We start from the raw sequence: 15,663 nt of genomic DNA, 5'->3' as shown, positions 1-15,663 counted from the left end.
TGTTAAGTCAACTATGACAGGGTCAGATACCAAAGTCTGGGGTCAGAATGTTTGTATGATTATTCTATTCTCTGTATTCATTTCCATTTTGTTTTCTGAAAATATTTAGTAAAATCTTTTTGAAAGTCTGAGCCTTTTTCAGATATGCCAGGGGGAGCTAAGGGCAGGTGCAGGCGTGGGCTACTCCTCTATACTAGAAGTTGGTCTTTTCTCCTAAGGATCAGATAGTAAATATTTTAGGGTTTGTGGGTCTGTCAAAAAAATGTTCTCTGTCACAACTACTCAAGTCTGCTGTTTTAGTGCAAAAGCGACCACAGACAACACATGAGTGAATGAGTGTGGCTGGGTTCCAATAAAACTTTATTTACAAAAACAGGCAGCAGGCTGGCTTTGGTTCACTGGCCTTATGATGCTGTAGATAGATAAAGGGGGTATGACAGATCCCTGAGGTCAGGATAAATGGTGCTTGAAGTAACAGAAGAGAAGCATAAGACCCAATAGCTTATGAAACAGGCTGGGATCTCCCTGGCTGCCTAAGCTTTGAGGGTTTGAGTTTTAATTTTATTAAGAAAGATACCTCCTCCACTCCCACCTCTCAAAAAAAATCATGAGAGCAGGGACTTTTTTTCCTACTTGGCTTCTGCTTTATCCTCTGCATATACATAGTTGCCCGGCGTATGAGAGGTACTCCGAAACATTTGTTATTGATGAATATTTAAGTGAATAAAATTCTCTTATATAGCGGGGTTGACAGAACATTTAGCGTCTCTGTGACTCTGGGCATGGCTCAGGACATTATTGTGAAAAATTCCTGTTTTGGTGTTGTGAGACTAGAGAAAATAAGCAGCAAAGAAAAGAAATCGACTATATTCTCTTAATTTTAAGCTAACCGAAGGCGAGCAGTGTGCTTACTCAGGTCTGCGTCTTGTACAGAACTGTGCCCTGTGTAATCCACACTCAGTGTCAGTCAGTAGCCGGGTGCTTGAGGGGTGGAAGCAAATCTTGCAGGCAGGCCCGACCCGGGGGCAGTGCTCTGATCTGAATGCTTGTGTCCCCCAGAATTTGTATGTTGAAACCTAATGCCCAATGCGGTGGTATTAGGAGGTGGAGGTTTGGGGAGGTGTTTAGGTCCTAGGGGTAGAGCCCTTATGAGCGAGGTTAATGATCTCATAAAAGAGACCACAGAGAGCTTTCTGCTTTCTTGTCTCCTTTCACCGTGTGAGGTGAAACAGCCATCGACGAACCAGGAAGCATGTCCTCAGCAGACGCCAAATCTACTGGTGCCTTGGTCTGGGACTTGCCAGCCTCCCGAACTGTGAGAAATACATTTCTATTGTTTTTAAGCCCCCCAGTCTGTGGTATTTTTGCTGTAGCAACCTCAGCGGACTGACAGGCTGGGGAGGAAAGGGAGATTTAGCAAACCCTCACTAGGTTTCTCAGAGAATTATCCATCGCACTCATGGGGAAGCCAGCCTTCCTGAACCTTTTAATATTTTCATGAATGATGCCTTTGTAGAGAACATGCTGCTCGGTTGTATGGTGCTATGTTTGAAGTATTACGCGGACTGAGTGCTTGTATCTATGCTTATTGCAATGAGAAGGCAATTTCCCTCCCCTTTTTGGATCGGTTTTGAAAAATAGGGACATTCCTGAGCACAGAAAGGGCACAGCTCAGTGTAAGCAGGGGCAGGAGGGCAGCGGGAGAGGACAGACGGGAGCACAGGGGGGAAGCCTCCACCGCAGCTGTGTGCACCTGCACGTGTGTTCATGCGTGTGCACGCATGCTAGACGGCATGCGTGTGTGTGAAAACACCGCCTCTCCAAGGGCCTTCTAACATCAAACCTCTGGGCCTGAGAATCCTTAAAGCCTTTTGGTGACTACGGCCTTATTATGGACTGGCTTCTCAGATGCCCGCCTCTGTGTCAGCAAACAGCCCCGGAGATCCGATCGCTGACCACTTTGCCGAGTACTCTGCATATTCTCTACTTTAAGACCCCTGCGCACCTCTGTAAAAGAGCATTATTTTCACTGTTTGTCACTGGGAACACCGAGGCTCAGAGAAACAAAATAATTTACTGTGATTACTCAGTAATAAGTGGAAAGGACTAAGGTGAGGCGATGAGGCACACAGGGAGCAGACTTGAAGGAGGCAAACTCTCGGGTTTGTGCAAGTGCAGGTTGACTCACTTGAACCTGGGAGTGAGTATCTCAAGTGTTGCACCCTGGATGTCCCAGGACTTACGCTTACGTCTTCCTCACTGCAGAACGTGTGCTCTTGACCACTGCACCATAGCTGAAAGCAGAACATTCTGGATGGTAACATTCATAGATTGGAATAGGGCAGTCCAGTGGTCTTCGGACTTTTTGCTTCTATATCCCCAAAGAGAATTTTCAAAAGCTGTGTGTTCTTTGCACCTGTATAAGTTGATATCTAAAAACTTTCAACTTAAGCTTACATAGTTGCAAAGAATGTAATTTCCACTTTTATTTTATTGGAAATAAACTTGATATGTAATTTTCAGTGTACTTAACTGAGCCCAAATTCCATGGTGATAAGAAAGACATGGGCATATGTGAGGGAAATTTTATACCGTCCTTTCTTTTCTTAATCCTTATGAAATCATATCTCTATTCTATTCCCTGATAGAAATTTTATCCTAGTGATTTCTATGCTTTAAAGTTTTAAATATATTTTTGAAACAAAGATATGTACGTAAATTGAAATTAATTTTTTGACCACGGGACCCTAAGTGTAAAGATTTTCTTCTGCAGTTGAGTTATTATAATTATTAGTAGTACTCAATAGGTCCTCAACATCATTATATTACAAATTACATTATATTAATAGTTACTAAATATAATGATAAGATGCTATTAGAACTGTATCTCAATGAGATAGGTGGGGTGCTTATAAAGTTATTTCATATGTTCATAGATGAAAATCACTTATGGTAGAACAAGATAGGGTTCAACTCCAATTCTCCAATTCTCATTTATAGATGTGCTGAGAAATTTTGGTCATTGAATAAGTAGATGGGAATGGAAAGAGTTTTGTTGCAGGAAAGTAACTCGCTTCTCCAAGATGTATTCTAACAAAATCACAGAATGATGTGTTGAGAAAATGATTTTTAATGATTTATCAGCTTTTTTTTTTTTTTTAAAGAATCAGAAGTCACTTGATGTGCAAAAAGGATGTTAGCTGGCCATTAGAGTCTCAACATCAACACTACCATTTCAAATTGATTTTGTCTTTCTTGCCTCAGAGAGTGTTAAGCCCACAACTGTATTGAGTCCCAACAGAGGAGAGGTGTGACTTCATTCTTTTAGGTGAGAGAAGGGTGCCTGTAAAAGGGAGATGGGAACAGAAAACCAGAAGGACACTTGGACCACAGGCTCTTTTTGCAGTAGAAAGGTTTTAATAAAAAGCCCATATGGATGCTGAAGAGCTGGGAACTGATTCCCAAACAATACTAGCTGTGCTCATTTTGAGAACCACTGGGATAGGGCATGATGAACATAAGAAAGCTTTGGAAGGATGAAATGAGTAAGGGTGGGTGTAGGATGTTCAAGTAGGATGTAGGGAGGACAGCGGGGGTGGAGGGAGGAAGGCAGCACCAGTCAAGTGGGAAAATAGGGGAGAACTGACAGGGCACGGAAGAATTAATTCACATTTTGAGAGTAGCCAGCCCCACTGTATTATACATTGGGCAATGACTCACCCTCACCCACACAACATTTAGAACCTCGTGTTTTTGTCTTGTGTGTGTTGGACAGGCTGATTTATTTAGGGTTTCAATCAAGAAAGGAATGAAGATTAAGATTAGAGTGAGAGGTTTACAAAATTGGTCAAGATTAGAAGATAGAAAGGCTACAATTTGGAAGAAGGAGAAAGGACTGAAGATAAAGACTGGGCAGGTTGCTTCTGTGTCCCTGGGTTCTGTTTGCACTGCTTTCCGCAGCAGATGTTGCTTACTTGTCTCAAATTAAATTAAAATGTCCCTAGAGCTGGAATAACGCAGTTCAGTTATCTTTCAACCAGAGCATACGATGTCTCGACACTTTCAAAAACTGCTCGGTGTCTTTATTTTGTGTGTAACACACACGAACATTTCAAGTGTCATTCAGCAACAGGCCACTTCTCTGATCAGTCTATTCATTGGCAAATTGACAGGTCTGTATGAAGTCAGGGACATGTTTGCTATGGAGCTTATGTTATTATCAATGCAATTCAAAATCACCTATGTTAAGATTAGGCTCTTTAGGTGGAAAAGCAATTAAGCTAATTTTATTTTATTTATTTATTTTTTTAAAAGTAGAATCCACACTAGGCTTGACCACTTGACATTGAGTTCAAGACCCGAGCTGAGATTAGGAGTCAGATGCTAAGCAACCCAGGCCCCCCCAATGAAGCTAATTTTTAAAAACCATCTTTGAGGGCGCTGGGGTGGCTCAGTTGGTTAAGCAACTGCCTTCGGCTCAGGTCATGATCCCAGGGTCCTAGGATCGAGTCCCACATCGGGCTCCTTGCTCAGCGGGAAGCCTGCTTCTCCCTCTCCCTCTCCCTCTGCCTGCCACTGCCCCTGCTGTGCTCTCTCTCATTGTCAAATAAATAAATAAAATCTTTAAAAAAATAAAAAAAATAAAAACCATCTTTGAATGAACAGATGAAAAGGAAGAAACGACAAAATTAAATTTTAAAATCTTTGCTTGAATTCAAAGTTCATGAAACTCTTTCGTTAACATATTCTGACACATAACTTTACAACTGAAGAAAACATTTAAAATTAGTATCATATTTTTTAGCACTGCTTTAAACCGCGGTCCCTGGAATTGTGAAACTCATCTGCCTATCTGCAGAAATTCTGTTTTCTCTTAAGTATATGTATTTATCTCGTTAACACGTCTTTCCGAAAGGAAAAGCAAATGTTACAGTCAGGCAATTATAAAAGCATCCTGTGTATATGGTTTCTACCACCACCTACATCAGATTCCAAACTGATAATCCAGCTGTTAATTCATAAAGTAGATGGGGAGAAGGTTTCTATTTTGGCTTTGGCTGTCATTACCTAACAACTTTTTTCTTTCTCTCCCCAAATACAACTCATTAGCAAATGCCACCTAAATGGTACTTCCTTTGTGACTTTGCAGCTGTCATTGTTATGCATTCACCAGGCCCAAGTGCTGTTCGGTGTATTTCTGGCAAGCTATTCATCTGTTTAAGCTTAACAAATGGAGCCCTTTAAGCTGCTAAAATACAGTACCGTAGTTATTTGTTTTTTGCGTCTTTAAGTTGCATCTAAATGAAAGGTTCTGGCTAATCGGTTCTAGGAATAGTATGAAAAGCAGTTCTAGAGAATTTCTCCTGGTAATTAAGTGGAATGCACTTGCGGCCCTCTCGCCGACCTCACACAAAAGGCGTGTCTTGCCTTGGGGCTGCCTGGGCTTATCTCGAGCAGCTTGGTGGTAACGGGCTGCGGCGCTGAGGGGAGGAGGAAAAAGGATACATGTGGCACAGTGCCCGCAGACCCGTGCTCAGGGAGGAAGGAGGCGCTCCTACAGAACGACGAGCCGGGCCCATCGTGCAATTCTGATTTATCTTTGAATTTGTGTCTTTTAAGGGCACTCCAATGGGACAGTGGGGCATAGCCTGGGAGCCCGTGGAGCCTCTCGCCTCCTCCGGGCCTCCTCCCGGAACTGCCGCCTGCCGGCTGCCTGGGCCCGGCGCCCCCAGCCCGGGCGCCCCCCTGCCCCGCAGCGCGGAGCCTGGGAGCCGCGAAGGCGGGGGCGCGCGCATGCTCCGTGCGTGCGTGGAGTCCACCGCAGGGTCCCCGGGTCTGCAGTCGCCCCGCGAGTGTCCCTGTGCTCTGGGAGGGGGGCGTTAAATAGAAACTTAAAAAACAAAACAAAACACCACGAAGGGGCACCAGAGAACCTGTGAGGAAAAGGGAAAAGCCTTTTTTTTTTCCCTGTAGTTTTCACCCCCCTTCTTCAGTAAGGGGCCCGCATTTTCATTTTGCCCTGAGCCCCGAAACTTAGACGGCTGGCCCTGAGCCAGGGCATGGAGACAACCAGCAGAGCCGACTGCTCCTCACAAAGCCCAAAGGAAAATAACCTAACCAGCAACCAAAACACTCTGCCAGGAGGCCGGCCTCCACAGGTGAATTCGGTTTCCGTAGCCAGCGTGAGAGACAATGAGGAAATCGTCTAGATCTTAAGCCAAAGCAGGAAACAGTGAGGACAAGCACCATGGAGGTGCGGGGACCGAAGACGTGGCCTTGGTTTTTCAGAGAAGTTGGGCGATGTAGAGCTCAGACTCTGAAGCCAGGTGGTCCCGGTTCCGTTTCATTTCATCAATTAATTATACCGTTACTCTAGCCGAGTCACTTAGTTACTCTGAGCCTCCAGTGCCTCGTCTGGGAAATTGTTCCTCTATCAAGCTGATATTTTGCTTTCTCCCTACCTTTAAAATTATTATAAAACGTGGGTCTTTGGGGCGCCTGGGTGGCTCAGTCAGTTGAGCATCTGACTCTTGATTTCTGCTCAGGTCATGATCTCAGGGTCCTGGGATGGAACCCCAGCTCCAGCTCCTGGCTGAGCAGGGAATCTGCTTGAGGATTTCTCTCCCTCTCCCTCTGTCCCTACCCCTGTTGGTGCTCTCTCCCTCTGAAATAAATAAATAAATCTTAAAAAAAACCAAAACAAAACATTCTGGGCCTTCAACTTAGTATTTTTATCTGGTTTGGTTAAGGAATGCCTTCTTTCCTTAATCGGTATCTGCTCTTCTTAGCCACACCTAAGTGGTTGCGTGAAAATCTTAATTTTTAAAAAGCCTCTTCCTGAAAAGACCAAAAGAAATTATAAGTGAAAATATAAGTTCTTTAAAACTGAGGAAAATAGGGGCGCCTGGGTCGCTCAGTCGTTAAGCGTCTGCCTTCAGCTCAGCTCATGGTCCCAGGGTCCTGGGATCAAGACCCTCCTCGGGCTCCCTGCTGGGCGGGAAGCCTGCTTCTCCCTCTCCCACTCCCCCTGCTTGTGTTCCCTCTCTTGCTGTGTCTGTCAAATAAATAAAATCCTAAAAACAAACAAACAAACAACTGAGGAATATTCCAACATCTAATAACAAACAAAATGTTAATATTGATACACAATTACAAATTATAATCAATAAGAAAAATTCACAAAATATGTTAGAAAAAAGCAGGATAAGGCAATTTTCAAAAGAATTATTCATGGTAATTCACTAATAAAGAAACAGTCATTATTAGTCAAAGAAATAGGAAAGCAATGATATTTTCACTTAGCCTGAGGAAAATCTTATCACTGTTGGCAAAAGTGTGGGGGAAACAGACACTCATACTCGGCTGGCTAGAGGTCTCCTGGAGAGCAACTTGGCACCAACCTTTGAAAGTATTAAAAAGCAAATACTCTTTGATCTAGCATTTTACTCATAGGTATTTATCTTGAGGAAATAATTAGTCATGGATATATCTGTGTTTATAAGGATGATGGTCACTGCTTACAATGGTAAATGGCCTAAATGTTCAACAATGGGAGGCTGTTAAATATGTAAGTATATATTTATAAAGGTATAAATAATTAATACTATTCTATAATAAGTAAATAAAATTATGAGTACATATATATGATGGAATATTACTAGGCTTATTAAATTACTAAATTATAGATATATATTAAGAACCTGGAAAGAATTTTTCATTATGTTTTTAGGTGAAAATAGCCTGTTGTAGTTTGGAAAAGCAGTATAGCATAGTGGTTTGGTGTGTGAATTCAGAAGCCAGACTGGTTGGCTTTGAATCGTGGCTCTACCCTTTCCTGGCTCTGCCCCTAAAAAGCTGTGTGACTATGAGTAAATTCCTTAATATCTTGTGGCTTGGTTTCCTCAGCTGTAAAATGAGCTACTCTTGGCAGTCTATCTCACCGGGGTATTGTGAAAATTAAGTTAGTGCATGTATAGTGCTTAGAATAGTGTCTGGCACATGGTAAGTTCTCAACCAGTGTTAACTTATATTTTACTATTTTATTAATTATATATGCATAAAAATGCATAGAGATATATATATGAATATATTCCCAGGTGTTATTTCAGTTGGGATTTGAGTGATTTTTTTTCTTTGCTATATATACTTTGCTGTATTTTCCAAAAATTTGTAACGAAAGTGACTTACTCTTATAATCAGAGGGAACACTGAAGGTAATCCCATTTTTAAAGAAAGCACAAGCTTCCTCTTCTCTAAAAAAGACAAAATGAGGTTGCGTGGATAGCCGCAAAAGTAGGTTAAGAAACACCCACATCGGAGGACTCAGAAAATCTTCCCTGATACAAGGGATAGTAAATGTGTAAAGAAACATTCAACTCCTCTATTGCTTGAAGTAATGATCAGAATTCCAATTAATGTGTTTCAGCCACCTTCTGATTTGTAGGACAGTTCCAATGTTGCCTTTTTTATCTCAGTTATACATTTTTAATGAAGATGAAATACAAGATAATGCCATTGTTGATGGCACAAGGGAATATGGTGTATTAGTAAGAATAGCTAACATGTCCCATTCATTTAACATCTTCTAAGCACCTCTAAAAGTCAGAGCTATCATTTCCCCCGCTTTGCACATAAGGAAACCGAGGCCCAGAAATATTAAGTAACTTGTCCACGTCACATACAAATAAAAGATAGAGCTGGGATTCAAATCCGGTCGGAGCTCGGAGTCTGTACTCTGTAGGCTATAGTGATCAAGAATTCCAAAATAAACAGATGGGAAAAAAAAAGAAAGATAAACACGGGGCCATGGGGAGGGAGTATTAAATCAGCTGTTTCAAGCACTTTCAGGGCACAATTTTATCTTATTTGTCTTAAATTCCCAGAATTTTACTCCACACCTGGTGCATAACAGACACGTATAGATGAATGCCTGAATAGCTCATAGGCCTGACACAAAGCAGATATTCTTAGGTTCTTAATAAGAGGGACATGGTTGGACACTCAGATTTGTAATTAAAACAAACAAAAAAAGCTAGAGACTCTCCTAAAATGAAAGGACACTAACGGAGAATGTGGAATATGGCACATGAAGGGATCTCTTCTTCCAGACCCGTACCCTCTTCTCTTTGAGACTGCTTGAACTATTTATTAGTGGTTCCTGGGTCTCTAATTAGAGTCCTAAGCATTTCCTTCTGTTTCCCACAGGGTTGGAGTAGTGCCCTGAGGGCTTGTTACCAGCAGCGCCCTTCACTCCTACTAATCAGCCAGATGGCAGCAGCAGAAGTGGCCGCGAAAGCAACAATCACAGGGTAGGGGTGACAGTGGAGGTCTCCGACTGAATGGGGACTCAAGGAAGCCTACGCCCTGGAGTTTCTTTCTTTCTTTCTTTCTTTTTTTAAAAGATTTTATTTATTTATTTGAGAGAGAGAGAATGAGAGACAGAGAGCATGAGAGGGAGGAGGGTCAGAGGGAGAAGCAGACTCCCCGCGGAGCAGGGAGCCCGATGCGGGACTCGATCCTGGGACTCCAGGATCATGACCTGAGCCGAAGGCAGTCGCTTAACCAACTGAGCCACCCAGGCGCCCCCGCCCTGGAGTTTCTGAGCCTGAGCTGTGAGAATTCACTTTTGCCAGTTAGACTTTATATATTAATTGGAAATACTTGATTATGTTAATTTATTAGGCTAAAATGGAAAACTGCTTTCAAAATAATCCTTCTAGATGGCAATTTCGTGTTAGAAACATTGATAATTTGTCACTACTCTTAATAATCTAAAACTTTTACTGACTTTGTAAATGGCTCAATGTGTGTGTGGTGTTTGTGCTTGTGTATTTATTTACTATTCTTATGTGGGAAAGTGCATAAAAAGAAAACACACTCACACTCATTAGTAGCAACTTATAGACCTCATAATCCTTTTTTTTTTTTTTTAAAGTATGCTCCTTGCCCAGCGTGGAGTCTAACACGGAGCTTGAACTCATGACCCTGAGATCAGGACCTGAGCTGAGATCAAGGGTTGGAGACTTAACCGACTGAGCCATCCAGAGCCCCCAAATCTCATAATCCTTATGGGGAAAGTGACCAGAGAAATGTGACTACCACCAGAGATTTTCCTGGCCATTATAGACCTCAGTGTGGTCACTGGCTTCCCTCAACAAGGGCAACACATGTTGAGATGTGTTAACGGAGAGAAAGCAGAGAGTCTAATGAAAATGCCAGTAGGCCCTTTGGGAAACTGGCAAATAGAGTGTACTATGAATGTGGACACAGGCTGCAGAGCCCTCCATTGGTCTATTATTAGAATAGGGGCAATATCCAGTGCCTTTAATGCTGAAAGATACATACCTGGCACTTCATTTCCTCAGTGTCACCAGTGAATTATACCTAATATTAAAAAGCAAGAACATTTGTTCATTCAGTTATCTATCCATCCATCCATCCATCCATCCATCCATCCATCCAAACAATTGAGTGTGGTCATTTAAAACTGTATCCAGCTGGCTTCTTCTGTTGCTACAAATATTCCCTTTTGGAAGCCATGATGTGACATGGTTTATGGCTAAATTGATTATATTTTCCTGTTACAACACCATTATAATTGAGAGCTTGCTTCTGTTCCCAATGTCAAAAAATTATAAACAGGACTCAAAATATTTAGCAAAAGCACTGATATAAGTAAAACCGCACAAACCTTGATAATCTATAATATAGTAGAAGTATATTCCAAGACACTGAATCTTAGAGATGGAAGAGACTTTGCTAATCTTTATTTCCAAGAAAACAAAAGTTCAGAGACAGGAAAGGACTTGCCCAGTGTCACTCACTTAACTCAGAAAAGGTAAGACTACAACCCTGGTCCCTCGGTTCTCAGATGCATGTTCCTTTTCTGACACCTTACACCCTCCCACAGAAAAACCCCAAGATTTATTTAAGATTGCTTAAATAAGGGGCACCTGGGTGGCTCAGTTGGTTAAGTGTCTGCCTTCAGCTCAGGTCATGATCTCGGCTGGCTGGTGTCCTGGAATACAGCCCAGCATCATCATCGGGCTCTCTGCCCGATGCAGAAGCAAGGAGTCTGCTTCTCCCTCTCTCTCTGCCCCTCCCCCACTCGTGCTTGCTCACTGTCTCTCTCAAATAAATAAATAAAATCTTAAAAAAAGGTGGCCTGAGTAAGAGACCACAATATATTGTAAAATGTGCATACAACGTGAAAAGGTACAACTATATGTCATGTGTCTAAATTAAATAGCTCGCCAAAATAAATATGATCAAAATAATTAATTTTTAAAAAATGGTTTGCTTTGTTAAGATAGATTAAAATATGAAAGAAACACTGTGGAAGCCCATTTCTCTTAATAAAACTGCTCAGAAACATTTGGGCCAGTAATTAAGTGGACTCCAGCATCCTTCCGTTCCTTCTTCCTTCCTCACAGAATCCTGATTTTATTTAGACTCTTGCCACTCCTCTGCACCTTTGGATTAATAATATACTGGAGGGAGCAAGAAAGGGTTGGGGGACCAGCTCCAGGGCTAAAGAGGAATCTACCCCCTTGCCTGAGATGGTTCTGGAAAAGTCATGTGACTCAGTCAGACAAATTGGCCAAGAGGGGAATGTTGTTGAAGGCTCTGGAGGAGTTTCTAGAAGATGCCCTCCCTTTTGAGATTATTTTGTTAGGGCTGAGGTTTCTGAAGCATCTCACTACCTATCAACGAACTAACAGTGAAGTGGGCCAATGGTGTTGATTGTTTAAGCCCACTGAATGTTGTCCCTTGTTTGTAGCTCAAGATGGATGCGAAATGCAGGTGCGTCCCTCCCTCCCTTCTTCTCGCCCCTCCCTGCCTTCCCCCCTCCCTCCCTCCAGTATATTGTCATTAATCCTTATTATGCACAGGCATTCTTCTCAGCATGGAGGATATCACAGTAAAGTTTAGAATCCTCGTCCCCAAAGTGCTTACCGTGTAGAGCAGGCTTTCCAACTTTTTTTTTATTATCATCCCCTCTAAGGAGCCTTTTTAGATATATTTTTATAATGCTGTTTCATGAAAATTTAATACCACAGATATACTCTATATCTGTGTGTGTACTATATATATTTTGTTCCTCAAGAAGCAATTATTGCCTCCTTGGGAGTGATATGCCCCCTGGAGAACAGTTTAGAGGGAGAGATGGAAGGAGGCTATCGCAATGAGATATATTATGAGTGGGATGTCTCCAGGATGGGGACACCTACTCCTTTACAGGAAGCAGGGGCTTTGCAAATTCTTTATAAAATAGCCATTGCAACACAGAAATCTTTAAAAGAATCACCATGGACTTTATCTGGTTTTAAATTCATTCTGTTCCATTTGTTTCTCTCTTTTCCCTTCAGATTCTCCTGTAGCAGCAGGTTCTGGAAGCCTGAGAGGAGAAAGCAGACAGCCAGGGGAGGTAAGCAGGTATAGACAAGGAGGCTTCCGGTCATAAGCCTCAGTTTTGTTGGCAAATCATCTTATTATCTGTCATGTCTCTGAAATGTCTTCCCATCTTTCTCTTCTTCTCATTTTCTTTGCCACCATCCTCATAAGCCTACATTACCTCTGGTTTGGGCGATAATCTATTTTCTTAATTATTTATTTAGGACCAACTGAATTTCAAGTACTTCTTATTACAGTCTCAGTCAACACAACAACCCTGGGAGTTAGGTATTAACGCTTCCATTTTACAGACAAGAAACCTGAGGCTCAAGGGTTTTAGTGACTTGCCCAAAGCACAACACTAGTAGGAAGAAGCCGATAGAGCTGGTACCTAAACCCAGTGGGGCAACCTAGGCCGGTGCTCCTTCTACTGGATTTTTGTAATATATTTTAATGCATTTAAAAATTATACATGTGATAAATGAATACATTCTCTTTGCAAAAAATAAAAATATATTACAAGTTGATATTCCCATTAATCACCCTCTCTATTCCCCCATTCCCCCAAAGGTAACCAGAGTCACAGTTTGGCATGGATGGTTCCAGATCTTATTCTAGGTACTCCAAACAGCAGTTTGTGCCCCACTATGCTGGAGGGAACAATATAGTGCCCTCGAGCAGGGCCCCACTGCATGGATGACCTCCTGTGACACATGACAGCACCTTGCATGTGGCTGAGCAGCTCTGCTTGGTAACTGGTTGGTTGGCAAATCCTCTTCTCATAAACTACAGGTTTATAATGTGCAGGTGGTTCTATCTTCTGCTCCAGACCAGGCCGCGAATATTCAGTATGTTCCGTTTGGTTTGTGTTTCCCGCCCTCCCCTTATTTACATGATTTCTCCTCATCACTTTTAACCAGAACACTTGGTCCCTTTCTCTCTTTAAGATAGCAACAGTTTTCTTTGTAGAAGGTACTTTGGTAAATATCACTTTGTGCTGTAAATTAAGCTTAATATAGCACTTTCCTATTACTGATTAATGTACTACCTCATTGTTTTGCACCTTTTTCTTCAGTTAATAGAACTTTTGAGCTAGAGATGGGGAAAATAAGTTATTTTGAGGTTGCCAAACTTCCTGAAATCAGCCCTGGGGGATTATCACTATACACAGTCATCCCTGCTCCCTGTACGCTGATTCTCCAGCCCCTCCGGGGTCCTGCAGTAGGACACTCGGGAGGAAAGGGGACACATTTGTAAGGGAAGAAGTTGGGGTTGCTGATCCTCATGGAGACAGGCACGTGGGGCTTGGCATCCGGAGTGCTCAACCTAGGAATATGTGGCTGTGTGGCCCAGAGTGCCCATCTAGCATGCAGGTCTCTAGGTAGAGTTCTGGATGCAGACCCTACATGATACCGATCACATGGCCATCATGCTAGGGTGCGGGGCAGCTCATCTTCCCTGCAGAGATGGAAGTCAGACCTCAGAGGTTTCCTTACCGCACTTAGGACTGGGGACAAAGACATTTGCTCTAAGGAGTGTTATTTGAGGCACAGGACCAGGGTGAAGAATGTGGAGAATAACAGGAAAAACTGGTATTGCTTACCTGTCCCTTAGGCCAGGGCAAGGAAATGAAAGCGAACAAGCTGCTGTGAAATCACCCCACACTCTGGGAGTCCAAGGTGGGCGGTCACAGATGCTGCCACCCTCTACCGAAGGGGGCACACCATGCTTGGGAGTGAGGGCGCTTGTCCACACGCATCTGCTTCCGGATGCAGGAGGGCTGAGAGGAAGGTGAGTGGTCTGAGAGATAAGAATGGAGAATCTGGGTGAAGTTGGTCAAGTGTGCTATCTCCACTAATTTTCTCTGTGTCAGGACTCCTACTAGGAAAACCAGCCAGTATATATTTTACTCAACGATTCCTCAGTTAAGTCCTGTTCACAGACAGAGGTGTGATATAAAAAGCTTCTGCCACAAGGTGGCAGCAGCATCTTCTTGGCTGTGTTCACCAGCCTAGTGGGTGCTTTTTCTTCAAGGGCAGAAGAGATGGTTTTCTCCCCGCTTGTATTTTAGAGACAAGTTGCTCTCTGAGAAGCTTAGGAGCTTCACAATACTTATTACAGGAGTTTTCTTAATGAGTCTCTTTTCTTAAATTAATGTCTGGGAAAATAGGAGGTTATGCCTTAGGGGGTATATTTTCTGTCTTTTCTTAACAGTAAATATTTTAAATCTAAAACTCCTTCTGTCTGTGAAGCCAGTGGTTTTGCAACACGATTAGGGACAGGGGTATTAGGGGACCAGATATTCTAATTGAGGCAAATAGTCTCGGTTCTGGCAATGAGCAGGTGCTCTGGAAGAAGTCCCAGGCAGGCTCTGCTGTGCCCCTTATCTGAACGGAGCTGATGAGCTGGCCCCCTTCCAGAGGAGGGTGACCAGTGCAGAGAGGGATCTGGAAACCAGGCGCGACAGGGACGGGTGGAAGGGACACATTTACTAAGGAGGAAGTGATGCGAACACTGCAGTCGAATATTTGAAGGGCTGTCATGGAAAAAAAAAAGGTAGTTGGAATAGGTTGCTTAAATCGTAGCTATGGAAGGGACCTTAGAAATCCAATCAAACACACTCCTCAATTTCCAAAAGGGGAAAATAAGGTTGAGAGGGTGACACTTATCCAGTGTCACACAACTGGCTGGTAACAGACAAAGCTAGGACTACAACACAGATCCTTGACTATACCCAAATATGGTCACCAATCGGTTGTAAGCGGTTCTAGTGGTGGGGGGAGGGGAGGGTGGTGGCCTCCGTGTAGTGTTGAAGCAGAAACTGGATGTCCACAGAGAGTGTTCCTGAATCACTCAGAGAGCTGGCCACAGCCCAGTCACTAGAAGACCTCTGGGTTTACTTCTAAGATTCTCTCCTTCTGTGTGGTTGCCATAGGCTTCTCAATAATTGGTAGGTAACTCATGGTAACAGAAAGTTTGTGTGTGGTTGGACAGGCGGGCCCTAGGAAAAGTCTGGCTTCTAGGAAGACTGCTTGTATATGGTGGCACAACTGGAGGCTAGCAGAGGCTCTGGCCTGGGATTCCCTAGCGTCTCTGCCCTTGCAGAGTCCCTAGGCCCTGCCTCGGGGGAGGTGAGAAAGAGAAGAGCACTGCAGACTTCGCTAGGCAGCACCCGGCCCTTGGGGGGGGGGGGGAGCGGGTTACTTGTGATCTGAACTTGGAGCTCCTCTTGCCCACTTCACAAACTCCGTTCTTGTCTCTACTCATGCA

The sequence above is a fragment of the Neomonachus schauinslandi genome, chromosome 8, assembly GCF_002201575.2.
Source record: "Neomonachus schauinslandi chromosome 8, ASM220157v2, whole genome shotgun sequence".
Lineage (NCBI taxonomy): Eukaryota > Metazoa > Chordata > Mammalia > Carnivora > Phocidae > Neomonachus > Neomonachus schauinslandi.
Note: the sequence above shows the minus strand (reverse complement) of the source record.